Raw genomic sequence first — 18253 nt, 5'->3', positions numbered from 1 at the left:
TGCATTAACAAGGGAGTGCTTGAGTATGTGGAGCCTTAGGGCCCGTCCCAAACTGTGAATTTGGATGCATCAATATTTACATGTTCAGTATATGAGCTCACAAAAGAAATAAGACATCTTCTAAATGTGTCATCTCACAACAGAGCAGTCAATGTTTGGAGCATTTTCATCTGTATTGAAATGTTAGACTTTCTCCAAAGCCTGCAGTAGCAGGGAAAGAAAATTACTGGAGGCACTCACAAATCAACAGGCATCCAGGTTTTCTGGCCTCCTCAGTGAATTTTGACAATCTGTAATGCTTTGAATAATGAAGCACCTATTGTGCAAGCATGACAAACCCAGTGACCAAAAGATTATGACACATGTTCCAGTTAGCAATGTTTTCTATTGCATTGGCAATATGCTAACATATAGAGTCCCTTCTTCTCTTAAAAGTGTGTAAGAACTAGATAAATTATTTATGTTGAACTTTTGTGAATTGCTTCTGATTCAGTTCTTTAAAGTCTGAAAAGCACATCTGGACATGCATCAGTAAATAAACAGGCTAGGCTTCCCTTGAAACAGCTTGTACTTTGGAAATAACCACATAATTTGAGATCAGGATGACCCTGGTGTTTAGTTGAATAGCTTTAAAGCATTCCATCAACAGGAATTAAAAGACCCAAGCCAAGATCAATTTGCTGACCTGATGAAAACTGAGATTTGCAATGCTGATTTGCTGTGATGGCAACAGCCTTATCCAGTTAATTGCATAAATAAAATTATTGGTTTTCTCCTTCAATACAGTTGTCCTTAAAAATTCTCAAAATAGGGGCATTTGCAAGCTATTCTGGAGAAAATAATATCTTACTGTAGGCAAGTGTGTCAGCACATCTAGACTCATATTAGTATGTCCAAAAATGAAGGATAAAAATGGAAACTGTAATCATTACAATCCTACAGCAGTCGCATTAGATATGCTTCCTATATGTAAAGTTTAAATTTTTTTGCACAATTTTATATTTTATTAAGATGAAATAGAATGTAGGTTTAAGAAGGAAAAAAATAACCTGAGATGACACTAAAAATAATAGGGACTTGCAATTGCTTATATATTTATTGAAATTTTCACCATTAACTCACCTATATTTGTTTTTATATGCAAAAGGGGGAAATTAAGAAGTCACTTAAGAATGATGTTGTAGGACATACAAAACACACGTGTATAATAATGTGCAGATGCTGCATTTTGTTCAGATCTTATGGGTGATTTGCAGCCTCTGAATCATTGGATGAAAGCCAGATGGGAGACCTCACACTAACATGGAGCTGGAACCTTATGTTTAAACAAATGAATACTACCTTGATTTCCTAAAAGATAGGCATCTAATGCTATTTACTGTGTCATAGGATGTTCTACCACATCTCTATCTACCACCTGAGTAGGGCATGGATTTTTCCTGAGTCCCACATCACAGTGTCAGAGCAATGAGGCTGTCTTGGACAGCCTTTATCTCAAATGGCGTTGGCTGCTTATGTTCAGGTAGCTAGGTCGAGCCCAAAATGAGAATACCCTGGTTAGTGTGCAGGCTAACACTGAACTGCATGCATCTATAGGTGAGTGTCAGCCTGTGAGCTGGGTATCTGGTTTTAGTCTGTAATTACTGTCAGAGGAAGTCTATGAGTCAATGAGGAAATCTAAAGCAAAGAGAATTATTTGGCTGAGCACAACTAAAGACCATTGAGTTTGTCATGTAACTGGCTAGTGACTTTTGAAATATCCTAGGATATAAGAGACATCTACATGGGGTTTGGAGATTAGACACAGGATGTACAGGAGGTCCATGCCTTTTTGGAACAAGACAAATGCTCCATGGGATGGCTTAATGTATTTGGTGTTTCAGTAAAGAACCAATTCCTGTGCTTGAGGACAATATCCAAGTTGGAGATTTTAAGCTTTTCTCACCGTCCATGGGGTAAAGGACGTACTTGTAGGGCCTGACTTGACTGTTTTAGGTATCTCACAAGAAGTGATAAATTACATGGTTAAACTGACAGATGGCACGAAAGGACTTCAGACAGCTATCTTATTTGTACATGTGTTCATTATAACCATGTACCTTTTGTTGTGTTGAGGAATACCCCCAGTTCAGGTAGCTAGATATCCAAGCTGCGCTTGTGCCCTGGGTGGTGAGAAATGGCTGAAGCCCCTGAAATCAGCTGTGGATGGGCACTGACTTTTGGCCTAACAAAGGGCAAGCAGAGCTGCATCACTGGCCAGACTGGGGGCTGGTCACCAGAGACCCTGCAGGATCCAAGTGGAAATGAGAAGAGCCCAGACCAAAATCAACACTTGGACCAAAAGGCTAATGCAGGGCACATGAAGAGTGTGTGCACAGACTGTAAGGGTATAAAATCGCTTTGCTTGGTTTCCTCCCTGGAGGCACCAGCTCGAGTTATGCTGCAGCACCAAATGAGAACCAAATGAGTGACTCTGAGACTGTGCTGTGGGAAACCTGGGCTTGAACCTGGAGGGAACTCTCGTCTGACTGTGTGAGGATGGGTTGTGTAGGGGCTCAGGTGAGACCCATTTAGGCACTGGAGCCTCCCACCATAAAGGGGCTTTGGACACACAGGTGAAGTCTTGGATGGAGTGACTGTAAATCAGAGTGGCTCCTGAACTGACAGTAAAGAAAGTTCCTTAAAACATAGATGAATCTTGCAGATGTTTGAAAATCTTCAACAGCTTTGGAGCTCCTCTGTGAAATATTAAGATATCTCTATCACTCACAGAGCTCCCTTGTCTTCCTCCAAAAGCACTCCTGTCTGTCATAAAGAACAAAGTTCTTAGCCAAACTGGGCCTGAGACAATTTTCCACCATAACTTCTATACCTGAGCAGATGCCTAACCTAGCTGGTGTGATATGAGCAATGTAGGCTGGCATGCAGGACTTCTAAACCCAGCAGAAAAACACATCAAAACCACAAATTGTATTTATCTATGGTTCCAAGCACTGCAGCCTGAATGGTGCAGAGATTTTTCCATAGGATTTTTTGTTTGTTTGATTTGGTTTGCTTTGTTGTTTTTTTTTTTTTTTTAATTGTTTTGGGTTTTATTTTTAAATAAAACCAGATAGAGTAGTCAATAAATTGTTAGAATGAGCTGATATATTCATAATGCTATTTTGATACATTTTGTTTCAAAGCAGTGAGACTAAAAGGCATTCTCAAACACATACATCATGAGCAAGGCAAATTAGTTCAATGCTGATTTAGAGTCATTGAGTTGTTTTTGTGCAAGCTAAAGTGCAATTTGGTTTCTTGTCTATATTCAGCAATTTATGAGACTGCTTCAGGACACTAATCAATAGTGCAATAGGCACTCTTCAGGACCAGGTGTTCAATGTAGCCCATGGAACGATGGTCCAGCATATATGTTATACACATATATATCTGTAGATGTTTTTCTGAATGAAGACATTTTGAGAGCATTGTAAAATATACAAAATTATAGACATCTGTTGATAGACAAATGAATCAATGTTTGCAGCTGCTCCACATTTTTTATTTTCTTTCCCTTAAATCTTTTATTCTCTGAAAAATTGGCACAGTATAGCTAAAGGCAATACAAGTTTTCACCACTCATAAAATAATTCTAAGGTAAATTTTTATGCTAAAATCCTGCCATACAATTCTCCCTCTTCCTAAATATTTTAGATTTAGGCTTTAGAAGACCAGTAGTAAACTAGCTTTCCTGTTGGAGATGGGAGGGATTTTTTTGGTATCCACTCAGGTAACTTTCTTTCATTTCCATTAGACATAAATAGGAACTATAGTGTTGAAATTTACATTTTTGAAATGTTGAGAGTTTTCAACTATTTATAATCAGTGGCAATGGATTGAGGGATTTACTGACAGGTAGAGTAGCATGAGAATACCTGTTTTTGTAATATGACACTGCTAGCACAACACAATACTTAACACCCTGTTTACCTTTTAAATTTATTTACATTTCCCCTTTTTTCCAGAAAAAAAAAAAAAAGAATAAATCATAACCAATTGTAGATATCTAAGAATAGAACAGAGTTATGGAAAGTGTAACACAGAGACTTCCCCCTGAGGTTTTAAGATTTGCCTTCATCAGTCAGCATGAGGCAGACCATCCCTGAGAATAACCATTGCCAGTGTCTGTACTTCTGTTTTTGTTTGCTGGAATCCATCCCTAACAGGTTGCTATAACTAAACAATGTTTACCCTCTAATTAGGAAAGCCGAATTATGATAAAATTGTTGGGAAGACAGTTGCAAGGTCTAGGGCTTAATTTGTGGTTCAATGTACATTGTGTGGGCTGACCTTGCCTGGCTGCCAGCTGCCCCCCTCAGCCATGCTCTTACCCTCCTCATTAAGAGGACAGGGGAGGAAATAGGATCAAAAAGCTCATGGGGTGGAATAAGCACAGGGAGTTCACTTACCATGACCACAACAGGCTCAACTTGGGGAAAATAAATTTAATTTATTGCAATTAAACCAGATTTGCATAGTGATAAACAAAATAAAAAATGAAAACACCTCCTGCTTCCCAGGTCCATCTTGACTCCTCCACCTCCTTCTCTCACCTGCAAGTCTGCAGGTCTGTTGATCACACTTTTTTCCTCACTCCTCTTTCAAAACTTCCATGCAGTATTTTTTTACCCTTTCTTAAGTACACTTTCTCACCAATGCTGTCATCTTGGCTGGGGACCTCAGTCATGTCCTACTGTAGGTCTGCTCTGATACTGGATCCATGTGGAGCTGGTGTGTTTGGCTGGGTGAGCCCTGGCCCCTCTTCACAGAGCCCCATGGCAGCGCCTGGGCTCCAGCACCCAGTGCACACCCAGGGAAGCATGAGTGAGAAAAGTGAAAAAAAAAAAAGTGCTAAAAAAACAACAGCTGCAGCTTCATGTAGCTTGCAGCAGCCAAAGTTGATCTGGTTTATGCTAGTTTAATGCATCCTCAAGAGATTAATGGGACCTGTTTTGTTCTAGGAACTTTTAGTGATGTCTGTGTCAGGTCTCTGAAGGAAAGTTTCTCTGGGCCTTTCACTGTGTGGCTTTACAAATGGAACATGTTCTCAGCACAGCTTTAGATGTGTGTGCAATATCTCAGCTACTTACACACTTCCCCAAGGTCACACTGAGGTTCTGAAACCTTCCCAAAACAAGGCAAGCAGAAGTGGGTGATAAACATTTAACAGATTCTGTTTCCTGCAGAGTGGAAATCAGGGGTGCTGTGCTCACACATTTTATAATGTTTCCTTAAAAACCCTCATAATTTCAGTTCTAGTCATAGGTGAAGATTGATACTTTGGTTTCACTTGCATATCTTAGCCGTTTATCTCCTCAGTTTTATTTCATCCTAAATGTCAAAAAGTTATAATATCTCTCAGAGGTGTTTGGACAGAAATTAGAAGTATCAGCATTTTGGGGAATCTAAATATTTTATTCCTTCAGTTTCTAAGGGTTGAGATATATAATAATTTATTCAAAATCAATGAATAGTGTATTTTGGAAAGGATCTGTAGAGAACAAAACAAGAGTGTCCAAACATTGAATTTGTATCAATATTGCAATATATTCATGCAATGTTTTGTAAAATTGTGTGCCAGACCCTTGAAAAATGTAATGAACTTTTGGATGGGGAAAAAAAGGAAGTTCCTGAGTTGCATGCAATTTCTCATTACTTTAATATGTCATTAAGACTTATACATACATTTAGAACAGTGACATCTGTGGTTTGAAATAATTTGAAATGTGGCATTCATAACACAATAATGATTTTTTTTATAAGCGAATTTAATTTGATGAGCAAATGCAGTGTCACACAAATGTAAGTTTTGGGGCTGGATCAAACAGCAGCTGTAAACCTTTCCAAGTAGATGCAGCTCTATTCAGAGTTTAATCATTCACAGCCTGCCATTTGAGCCTCTCTCACAGCAGAGATGCAAAAGAACAGCATGGCACTGGAGTCTGGGATGAAAAAGACATTAGGGGAGTTGAAGAGAGCAATTACACATGTCAATGAAATTATCCTTTGTGCTTTGGATACGAGGGTTCAAAGGTTACAGACATAATCACCTCATTCTTCCAAACCACAGCTGAATCTGTGTAAAATTATCATATTTTTCTATATGCAATACCAGTGCCCTGCATAAAGGCAGTGGCAGGCTGTCATTGACACTAATACGGTTCAAGACTAACATGCACTGAAGGCATTTCTCAGAATACCCATGAACTACACTTATTTCTTTAGCTCTCAAAGCTTTCTTATTTTTTGCCTGTTACATTCATTGCTGTTTGTGGCTTTTTAGCAAAACTGATAAAAATGACACAGAAATCTATCAAATAGGGAAACGTCTTCACAATAAGCGTTTCTAAAAAAATATTGACAAGGTCTAGTAAAAAAATCTCATGGTAGTAATCTCCTGGGCCAGATCAAAAATTTATAATCTACAAAGTATCACACAGTATCACATTCAAGTCAGTATAGTCAGAGTTGATTTCAGGTTTGCTTAAGTCTCTAAGACTTTCCAACAGTTTTTCTAAATGCCTAAATTTAGGTGCTTAAGGATGCACAGAAATATTATCCCTATCTCTACTATACCTTTAATGTTATACAGTTTGAAGTACAACATTGTTTGTAGTCTGCCTAATTACTTTGAGAAAAATGTTTTATCATGTACTTGCTGCCTGTATTTTCAAGAATGTCCTTGATTAGGCCACATACTACAGAATATGGTCAAAATTAGATTATGCAATCGTCACAGCTTATCTCTGTTAGTGTATTTGAGGTCAAATCAGATTCAGTACTTTTGAAGGTTTCTTAATAATGCTTTAGTTAATTTCAAAGACCCCTCTGCATCTACTGATTGTTGGAGAATAGAAATGAGAAATGATGGCTGGACAGCAGTCAGATAACTCATACTCAGAAGCCTGGACAATTTGTAGAGCATGGGGACCTTGAGAGGAAATGGACACTCTCTAGGAGTGTTGTAGATGAGCATATATACAGTCCAGTATATGAACTGTGGTAGCATCCGGATTCCCATGTTTGTTGTTTTATTTATTAAGAACCTATTTATTTATTATTCTGCTCAGGGCTCTTTGGTACTGACTGCCAGCAGGATGGTTTCAGTAGCTGAGGTGGAGAGCCTCTCTTCTCCTGGAAGTGCTTGCATCTCTTTGACAGAAACAAACTGCTTCAGCTGGTACGAAGGAGTTATAGTGTTGCTACATAGTCACTGAAAACAGGTTATATATTGATTATATCTACTTTAGCAAACAGTATATTTCAAAAAAATTGTATCTGCACAGGGAAACAAGTAGTGGTCCCAACATCTGGTCATATGTGTTTCAGGATTTCTTGCTTAGGCTAAGCTCTACTCTGATTCCACAGACTGGATTCTCATTAGCAGCTGGGTTGCATTGGGCTGCACTCCATGAGTGTATCATTTGTCTTAATTTCCTCCACACAGGATCCAGGTAGCACTCAAAATCTGCTCTGCCATGCAATCAGTGTACAGTCAGTGCAGATGACTGAGAAATTTTCTCTGAACATAGTAACTCCAGCTCAAAAATTCGAGCTAATGTAATACCTTAATCAGTTGTGAAGAATTGGGATAGGTGACTTACATTTTCTCCAAAGGTTTTCAGGTTATTAGCCTGGTGTGATTCAGTTGCCTAGGGAGAGGCATCTAATGCCATTTAATTTGCCCTAAGATATCCTCTTTGTTCTCCCAATGCCTGTCCTTTATGGCACAGATAAGCCGTAAACCCTGCATCTCAATGGTCAACTCCACCTGGGTGTTTCCAGGACTGCAAGACTTTTCAGATGCCGACAGACACCTCCCTGTAGACAACTGAATGAAATCCTTAAACACTTTGAGGTGCTTTGACTGCCTTTCACTTCTTGTTTTACAGACGTGGGAGGCACTGTTAGGGCACAGCTCTGTGTGTCAGTCATGTTGTGCTTCAGACCTTAGAAAGATCACCCAAGTGCTGGAGGCATAGCTCAGCATCTTCCCCTTGCTGTTATGGATTATGTTCAGGGATGTGGAGTTCCCATTATTCTGAAAGAGTTTTCCATTAAATAAGCTATGGAGTCTGCTGTACTCAGGTGCATATATATGATTAAAAAGATTGTACGGGCGGCTGAAAATTCTTCCATCTGCATATGGAAAAACTAAGTATTTTGAACAGAAATAGCAATTTCCCAGCCTGACAGGAAACTCCCAGCCTGAAAGGAACTCTAATTAGTCTAATTAGTTACTGTGGATGAGCAGTAAATGTTTTGAAATTTTGCTTTCACCTTGTATAACATAAAAAAATTTGAATAACCTAATCTTTATATTTGTCTTTTTGTGGTGATGATATCCACCCTCCTCATGGAAAGGAGTTTCCCACCACCAAATTAACATAGCCAATCTATGCTACAAAGCAAAAAAAACCTAAACAAAAACCAAAAAACCAAAAAAAACCAATTAAAAAGTGTGTCAATATCTGTACCTGCATATAAAGGAAAGACATGCAATTTCAATATATAGTTTTCCCTCAGATATCTAGATCTTGAAGGTTTAAAATGATAGACAATCACTTCCATTCTTCAGACCAGAAAAATGAAAGGTAAGAACTACTTAATGCAGAAATTAAGACCATAAAATGTGAACATTTTTCATTTTTCCTGACAGTAGTCACGAAAAATGACTACTTTGTGCTTGCAGCTGCAGGATGGAATTTACAGTCTTTTCAGAGATAATTTGGCTAGTGCCAGACTACAGCTATGGAGGGACAGATGGATTTGCAGAGCATCCACATAAAATACAAAAGCAGCATTGGAGCACACCGTGCATTACAAAATCATAAATGTATGACTTTTCCTTTATTGTTAGATTAGAGCAAAAGCTTGAACTCTTAGGTCAGATTATTTCAAACCCACAAGGGTTAGCAACATAATCCTCTAGAGTTATTTGAAAAACACTAGTTTTCTTGTGGCAGCGGGCTTTTGTGTTGTTTTGTTTTGGGGTGTTTTAACAGAATGTGCAATATTCTTTTCATAACACAGTGAAATAACTCCATGAGAAAAAGAATTTTAAAAAATATTTTTTTAGACTTTGCTGACATTTTGATTTGTTAGATGATTATTCCTACTCAGCAGTTTATCTTTGAGGAGACATGTAGAATCAGCGTACACAGAGTATATATGGTAAACAACTGGTAGATTTTATGCATAAAGCCCAAGAGTCCTTGGTACTTTGTGAGTTTTACTTGACCCTAAACCGTCACATTCAGTTTGCCCTAACAAGCACAAAGGGTTTCTTTTTCTACTTTTGACCTGTGGTGGTCACAACACAGATAAGTTAATTAATTCAGTGAGGATTGAGGCAAGATAACACAATTTCTTAGAGCTCTGCAACCCCATATGATTCCTATTGTTAATATCTATTGATGGTTTTCTCTGTCAAAAGGTCAGTAAATACTAATTTTAATTAAATATTTTTTTCACAGATGCATTTGAGATATTATGAAACAAATTTACTGGTGTTAAATTTCAAGTATGAACCATTTTATGATCCTCTAGGAACTAGGTACAGATATCTATTATGTTAAAGTTTCCTCTTTTGTGTAAAATGTCACCTTAAACATATAAAAAATGGGGAAAGAAGGACCTGTTCTACATTTGCCATAGCAAAATGAGAAGTAGTGAAGACTTAGAAAGTTATTCTTGTAAAAAAATCCAAACAAATCAAAAAACCCATTTCATACAGTGACACTGCACTATTTACAAACACATTTGCTGTGCTATTTGGAAATATCTTGCCCCTGTGCTCTAGACTGTTTGATTTTTAACTTTCAGGGAAGTTACAGAGCTAAAAGAAATAGGCTGAAAACCTTCATGATTATTCCTCATGTTATGTTTCATTGTAGGGGTGTCTGATTTGATTTCATGAAGACCCATAAATTAGGTGTACACCTAAAATTAATATGTCATTTTTATCTTGTGTCTTTGGTTTTGATTATTGCTACTTCATTTATTTATGTCATTTTTATGTCCTCAGAGTTTAGTAAAAACATTAAAAAAACCTTAAAGAGTTTTCCTTTTACAGCCTGAAAAAGCAAAATCTTTGTTAAAATGTTATTTTAAATTTAAGGAGTTCTTTGTTTGTGGATTTTTACTGCCTGTTACTTGTAATGGATGGAAAATTGTTTCCAGTAGCATTATTTGAGACCAGAGAGCCTTTTGAAGATTCACATTTCTTTGGAATTCTTCTACAAAAAATATATTGAAAACACAAAATTATGTTTACCAGATGCTTTGAAAGATGTTTGGGTTTTTTAATGATGTTGCAGAATAGAGCAGTAAGAGTGTTTTTATTTATTTAATTTCTAGGGAGAGTATATGTCCAATTTTTCAACAAATGAATAGAATATTTAAAGAAAGACTTTTCTGTTCTTTAAAAGCAATATGACTTACAAACTTTTATATTAAATAGTGACATTAAATAGTGACTTTGGCTGAGCCAAAGATTTATGGACATTTTCACTTGAATTTACCACAATCCTTAGAATCGGGGTTCTAATCAGTCATTAGAATCACCAATGTGAACTAAAGCAACCAAAGAGGAAATCCTCCCAAATGAAAAGCTTGGCTTTAGATTGCCATGCATCATTACTCAAATCCTATGAATTCTTAGACCTGTATAGTTCCTTTGTGAGGAATCAAATGGATCTCTGTGACACTAATGGTGCTCAGGCGCAGAACTTCTGCCAAGGAATGGAGCGTATATACTAGTAACCTTTTCTTCAGTCTCTAATGTACTAAGAGGAAAATGAAGATCAGTTCAAGTAATTATGAATGTCTCCTTACTCTTGCAAAACATAGCACAGCTCTAAAACTGAGAAAGAAGGAAATTCAAAGACAAATGGCTGATTAACAAACCGAACAATGGCAAACCCTTAAATAGTGTGCACATTTAATTGAAAAGAGATCCCTTATTGCTGTCACTCACATGCAGTCTGGAAATGATCATCTAAGCATGTAAGCCAACCTCTACTGCCATTTAGTTCTCTGCTGTGACAAACAGAAACCTGTGTCCAGGAGAGAGTTCACAGATACACTTGGATTTAGAAAAAAAGGATAAATGAAAGACCTTCTACAAGGCTCCCACATACATTATGGAATAACTTCCCATTTAAAATATAGCCCACTTCTAAAGCTGTTTAAAAAAAGAATAAGTTTGGTTTTGTTATTTTAATTTTCTTAAATTTTGCCTATCAAAACCATAGGCAAATCTTCTGCTGAGCTTTGCATAATGTATGAGGGCAGATATGTTGCCCAGAAGCCTCAGTGACAGACATTCTGGAGAATTGCAGTCTCATTAGAAAACCTTGTTAAACATAGTAGGCTCAAAATGAAAGAATGCAGTATTACCAAAATCCTGGTTTATATCATACATCAAATGTGAAAAGATTCAGCATTTACAAATGCTATGCTATTTACCTTAAGCAGTAACACTGAAATAGCAGGTAAGATCTGTATTCTGAATAAATCCCATATTGAATGTGCTTAGTTTGCCAATTACTCTTCTCCCCTAATGCTAGTTCCCTGATAATGGACATTCTGCAGGATAGAGTGAACCTTTGCTCTTCTATCATGCTCAGATTATTCCTCAAGGAAAAAATCCATTAACTAGCAAGATGGATCCAGATGTTACTTTCAGATTCTCCTGTGCTGGTGACATCCTTGTGGAGGAAAAAACCACAGATGTTCTGTCAGCTTTTTAGCTGAATCTTCTGAATTTGTAGGTAAGGGAAGCTGAAGCATGATAGAATTGCATTTTAAGAAGCTTGTTAGTTCCCATTTCTACTATATTTTAAAGTTCTACAGATGCACAAACACAAAGAAGGAAAGAAGCACAAATTTCTCTGTAAACTAGGGATTTTTTCAGTGTATTACAGATTTGAAGTAATGGCAAAACATCAACGTAATTCACCATAAAATGTTTGCATTAATGTTTTTTTCTTAAATTGAAAGGGTTTTTTTCTCACTGCCTATGCCTTTTAATACAACCATTTCTGCAGTAACACATTAGTCTGAGTTTTCAGTGATGGTACTCGAAGAATATTTGCTTTAGAAATGTTTTTGTTTTCCTTTTGGGAAAAGGCAAGTAAAACAACTATTCAAATTTCAAGTCTGCATTGACATTCTGGTTCATTAGATATTACATTGCAGTGGTTACTCATCAAAGTGAGTTCCACCATATTAATTTTAATGTGTTCTAAATTGGTTGTTAAAATCTTGATGTTGCAGTTATTTTGCCCTGAATGAGGAGGGTGTGATTTTACCTAATTGTTGTGAATTAGAAAACAAACTGGGTATTATTCCAAGAAAAAATGGAGATTGAAAGACTCTTTATTATATTTCATATAATTAGCATTTATAATAGAGGAGAACTAATGATCTAGAGGAAGGAAATTTTTGTGATGAACAGCTGTAACTTTGTATAGAAATAACAACATTAGCTGTAATGTGAATGCCTGACAACTTTGTGTAATACAATAGGATTTTATTAGAATGAGGAATATATTAGGAATATTTGTGGCATATTCTTGACTTGAATCAATATGTATTATTCAGAGATATAGGAGTATGAGTTTAAAAAATAAAAAACCTGCTTGAAATGCAAATACAATGCTTAAATACAATGCTTCATTGTATTTAAAAATCTCAGTAACCCACCAATTCAATAAAATTTATAATTCTAATTTTTGTTTAGGACTGCCAGTATACAAAGGTTTGGTTTTTTAAATTAAAACCAGTCTATTAGGCAACTTTTTACACAGCTCAAATATAAGGCCTTGAAAAAAAACCAGAGCTGGTCAGCAAAATCAAATTCAAAGGTGAGAATTGGTGCCGGAGACCTAACTCCATCTCAGAGTGACCAGACAGAATAACCCATTTTGCTTGCAAAACCATGATGTGCCATGTGAGAGCTTCTTGTGCCTTCAGAATATAAGTGTCTTTCTGTGAAAAAAAAAAAGGCACAATGGCATTTTTAAGCGAGCAAAAGCAAACAATTTGTGATAGCTGAATGATTTTGTGAACTAAATCCTATTACAGAGTCAATTTAGGATAGCAGGACTAGAAGAAAAATCTATAAATGTACTGGATGAATCAATAAAAATCAAAATTATTGCAACTACAGTAGATTTCTTCATCAGAGCAACAGGCCTGCTAAAACAATAGCATCAAAAGGCCCCCATAAAAAATATTAGTGGTGCTTATAGGTTTACAAAAGCAGGGCCTGGATGCTACTGTTCTCCTTATGAGTGCATTTGACTTGCTTACATGGCAGGAACAAAGCTAAAATCTTCAGGCTCCATGAATGAATCACTCCTGGCAGCTCCAAAGCTCTCCAACCTCCTGGCCCTCTCCTGATGGACCATTGCTCCTCTCTGCTGACCTGCAGATGTGCCTACAGCTGTTTCTCTTCTGCCACCTGTGGGTACCCCAGGCAGGCATGCCTGACTCTGGGCTTGCCAGCAGTAATCCACAGCAGCTGCTAACAGCCACACTGTCACAGAAACAGCCCAATAAGCCTCTGATGGAGGAGCTCCTTTACAAAGTACTTAAGAGCTTTAATGGTACGAATTCTATTTCCCACCAGTAATTTATGTCTTGTGACAATCTTGAAGTCAGAGCTTGCAATACTGTCATGAAACAGAGGAAAGACAAAATCACTGTGTCTGGGTGAAAGACTATTAAGAACATGCTTGCATTGCCTGCAGTAAAGAGTAAAATTTTGTTTGAACAGCAAAAATGTAATTGACACATAAATAATATATTTTTTCTAGAGACAAAGATCATTCTTTCACTGGAGTAGGTGTGTATATGTCCATATTGCATGAACCAGCTTGTGAATCTGACCTCACTACCTAAAACAAATATCCTGTGGTCAAATGTCCCTTAGAATGATGGAGATTTTGTACCAAAAAAAAAATCTATTTGTTACCTCAGTTCTTCAATCAAGCAGTATATTTACAGAAATATAATAGACACTCTAAGAAGATGATGTGGTGTCATCATAACCAATTACAAACAAGTCACTGACATGTTTTAATGTCCAGTTTAAAACTGAATTTTCTCTGTGCTCTTCTAGCTATAGCAATGCAAGAGATTCTGATTCTTCTGTGACTGCTGGCAAAGTAAAGCATAAATTATGTATGTTTGTTCAGTGCTTCACACCAAGTGAAGCAGTGTTCTTTGTTTATAGTTTGTTTTTTTATTGTTTGTGAACAAGCAAAGATAATGAAGGGGGAGTACCAGTCAGGAAATAGCAATTGAGAGAGACTTTGGGCTGTCTTCAATGGAAAGAACTATTTCACCGACAGGAAAGCACAAAATGAAACAAAACTCAGGAAAATAAATATGTTTCTATCATGTGCTTTGTCTGCTTACACTGTTGAATTCATGGTTCTTAATGCTTGCACTTTGAGAAGCAGGCAAGTAGGAAGACATTTGTGTGAAAAAGAGTACTATTTAAAAGCCAGAACTATTAACAATTAAATATTTTGGAGAGATTTTAAAAAAACAAGTAAACTATCAGCAGCAACTCTTAGTATTCCAGGGGAAATAATTTTTTTATTGTTAAGAAATCTTTTTCTTAAAAACCAAACATTTTGTTTCTGATGAAGTAAAAATTTTAAGCCCCAAACACATCTTGTTATATCTTTTCTATATCTTCAAAATATAATATTTAAATGAAATGTAGTGAAAATATATTTTTTCCTATTGTAAACAGACCTAGTATGCCAAGTTTCATCCTATAGCAGAGCTAAAAAACAATGAAAAGGTAGTTCTACACAGGAACATTAACAAAACACTAACTCCAGAGAAGTGGCAAAATAGCACTCTAATAGAGGCTAGCAGAGCATTAGAAACCACAAAATTATTCAGCTTGTGCACCATAATATTTAAGATTAATATTTTTCAACTTTATTATGAATCTTATCTTATCATGAATATTCATCTTGTTGACTGAAAATTACTCGCCTTTTGCTAATTTTCAAGTTTCTATTTTGAACATATTACATTTATATTCATCCATTATATATTACACATCTTTTAATACATATAATTAATATGTATTTTATATGTTGTTAAGCATCCAGCCAACAAAGAAAATATTTGCCTACCATATCAGTCTGAAAATTTTTAACACTAAATTAGAGTAATTTTTCTTTATTTTTGAATGAGTGAAAAAGTGAAGATGAGGGAAGGGGATAATTTTGGTTGCTAAAATAAATTTATTCTTTATTGTTCAGTACCACATGTGAAATAGGAAAAAACTTGCATTGCATTATGTTCATAGAAATATTAAGGACTTATATGCTTTCTCAAAAGCCTAATTTAGCTCTTCTTTTTCTTAATAACATGGAATGTATTAATGTTGAAAGGCCACCAAGTATTCAGAAATAATGAGCTCTGAAGCTTCCAAAGTCATCTAACCAATACTCAGCTGAGTTTTAATGATGAATAACTAGGCCAATCTTTTTTTGGTAACAGAGAGCTCGGGATAAAACTTGGCCAAGCCAGAAGGAAAATGAAAGAGAAGCTTTGTGAGCCCGTTTACACTCCCTCTGCACACCATCCACTAGATTGCTGTGCGGCTTCCAAGTCTGCTGAGCCAGGTACTCTGAGCCATCCCTCCCTCCCTCTTCTGTGCCCGTCCAATAAATTTCCTGGCCTCGGGTTGTCCGTTTATGATTTCTTCCCAGAAACAAGACGTCACAGTCCAGCTGCTCTAGACTTCATAATTAAGTCTGTCTGCTCCATTTTCCTGCCACCTTAAATGTACCTTTTCCCAAAACCTCACACTCAGATCTGCAGGGGCTTGAGTTTAATGCAAGATGTTTCCATCTGAGCACACCACTGCATATGAAACAAATAAACATAGCCTGATGAAATGCTAAACTGAGGTGCATGTGTTTGTCTTCTTCAGGTAGACTCTCTGTTCTGGAGCACTTTGTAGCTGGATAAAGATAATTTCCAGATGTTTACAAAGTCTCCTCACTTTTCTTTTTTTTGCAGCTTTCAGTAGTAATTTCCAGCTTTGTAAAACTCTTTAATTTTTTTCTTTTTCTTTTGCATCACAGATATGAATTTACAGACGTGCTCTTCACAGATTTGTTTCAGTACCTAAGCTGCAGCCTACTGGAACTTGCCTATCATCTGCCTTTGCCAGAATACTTCATGCAGAAATTATTCTAGTACATTTTATGGTCTCCAAACCTCATCAAAAGCAGAGCTTGACAGATAATAAACCAAAGGACTGGAGAGTCACTGGCAAATGGATAAATGAGATGTCATAAACCCCTTTGCTACCTCAAGTCAGTATGATGCCTGTTGATACATTTCTTTGTTTAGGCAAATATTTGTTGCATTTCAAATTACAGCAAATAAACTCCTCCCCACTTTTCCTTGTGAAAAAGGAATTTGATTTTCTTACAGTGATCTCAGGCTTCTCTGCTCAAATATTAAAAAAAAAAAAAATCATATGAAGGGATTCATAAGTTCTTTGGGAAATTCTAGGAGGTTTTAATGCCACCATTGTGAATTCAGTGTATAGGTTTCCTTAAGCTAGAAAGGATACATATTTAAAACACAACATATGAATCTATCTACATTAGCCCTACTTAAGTCAGCAAAATATTTAAATCTCACATCTAACGTAACTGGTTTCGTTAGAATACAGTGGTAGCTTGATTGTTTCAAAGCCTTGGAAGGGAGAATTATATGGATAGAAGATGTTTTGAGTTTTGAATAACTTGACATTTGCAAAGGCTATGTGGAGAAAGAGATATCTGTTAAGCACATTTGACCAATTACAAATCAAATTATATACATGTTATTAATAGAAATGCAATATGCAAAGTCAGGCAACCATAAAAGTACATTGGTCTAACTGTAGCTAATCTGTTTGAAATCAAAGAAAATGAATTTTAACTAGAAATTTTCAACTAATTGTCCCTCTAATATCGACTCCTGTGAAGATGTAAATCAGCCTCTAAGGTGTATGTTGTATGACTGTGAGCTGGAAAAGAAATTTGGCAACTTCCAACAGGTGTGATGTTACCAGTTTAAGTTAGTTTACTTTGTACTGAAATGGAAAAGAATCAAAGGTCACTGTGCTTTGGGTTAGGAAGTTAAACTATCCTGAAATTCCATTGTAATATAAAACCAGATGCTATAATGTCTTGGACTCTGCTGTTAGAGTGAAAGATAGTTCAGAGCCTGTGGAAAATTTTAAAAAAGTAAGTTTTTTTCTGACCACTACTGCAACACAGATATGTTGGTCATGCATGGTCTAGATTTTAGGTAAATCATCAGTGATGTTAGGATCATCAAGAAGTTAGCCTAGATTTATTTTCTTTCAATATGTCACATAAAGGATATTATATCCAACTTTCCCAGACAGATTTTCTCCCAAGCAGGAGAGATTCAGCTCATTCCTCTACACAGTGAATACAAATTCAACACTTTCAGCATGGCATGCTGAGTTTGTCTCAGAATTCTGTACCACGAACCACAGCTTTTTAAAAGCAGTGATTAGTCTGTCTCACTTTATAAAAATACAAATAATATTGTGAGGGTGTATTTTCCATTATTTGGTCATTCTCCTAAATGAGTCCTAAAGCAAGATTTCATGGCATAAACACCAAGATTTGTTTAAGAATCAGTTCTAGACTAGTTTTATTGAACAAGAAGCAATAATATATCCAGTATAAGGAGCACAGACCTCAGATTTGGAAAGTCAGCACATAATAACCTTGTCTAGACCTGTATCACCAGTCAGACATACAATTGATAGCCAAGTGTGACTTAAAGAGGACCTTAAGCTGCCAAGTAATTTCCAGGTCCTTCTACCAGTCCTGCCAGGCTGTCTTTGCTGAGGTGAATCAGCACAAGTCAATGCCAAAGCAAAAAAGAGCGTCCTAGGAATTCTATTTTTAGGACAACTGAGTCAGGAAGAACGGACTAGCAAAGACATGTTCTAGTTGGAAGATGGATTTGAGTTTAAACCAAAGAAAAAGAAAAACAGAAGCAATCAAACAAAACAAAAATCCAACAATTTCCCCCAGTGCTTAGAATACAGCAGAGGTCTGTTAATTTGCTTAGCTGTACTACATGATCTTACATCACAGTTGAAAGTTAATATTGATTTTCTAACCAAGTAGAAAAT

The 18253-nt window shown here is 36.5% G+C and overlaps 1 long non-coding RNA gene across 1 annotated transcript in view; it reads left to right on the top strand.

Annotated features, from left to right (window-relative positions):
* Window positions 1-17908, top strand: part of LOC118698005 (uncharacterized) — a 50754-nt gene extending 32846 nt beyond the window's left edge. Inside the window, exons 2-3 of the long non-coding RNA XR_004981825.1 lie at window positions 15577-15701; window positions 16167-17908. This is a non-coding gene — a long non-coding RNA (uncharacterized LOC118698005). The remainder of the gene's footprint in view (window positions 1-15576; window positions 15702-16166) is intronic.
* Window positions 17909-18253: the final 345 nt, after the last annotated feature.

This window comes from Molothrus ater, chromosome 5 (assembly GCF_012460135.2).
Source record: "Molothrus ater isolate BHLD 08-10-18 breed brown headed cowbird chromosome 5, BPBGC_Mater_1.1, whole genome shotgun sequence".
NCBI classification, from domain to species: Eukaryota; Metazoa; Chordata; class Aves; order Passeriformes; family Icteridae; genus Molothrus; species Molothrus ater.
Note: the sequence above shows the minus strand (reverse complement) of the source record. Positions and strands in the feature narration are given on the sequence as shown.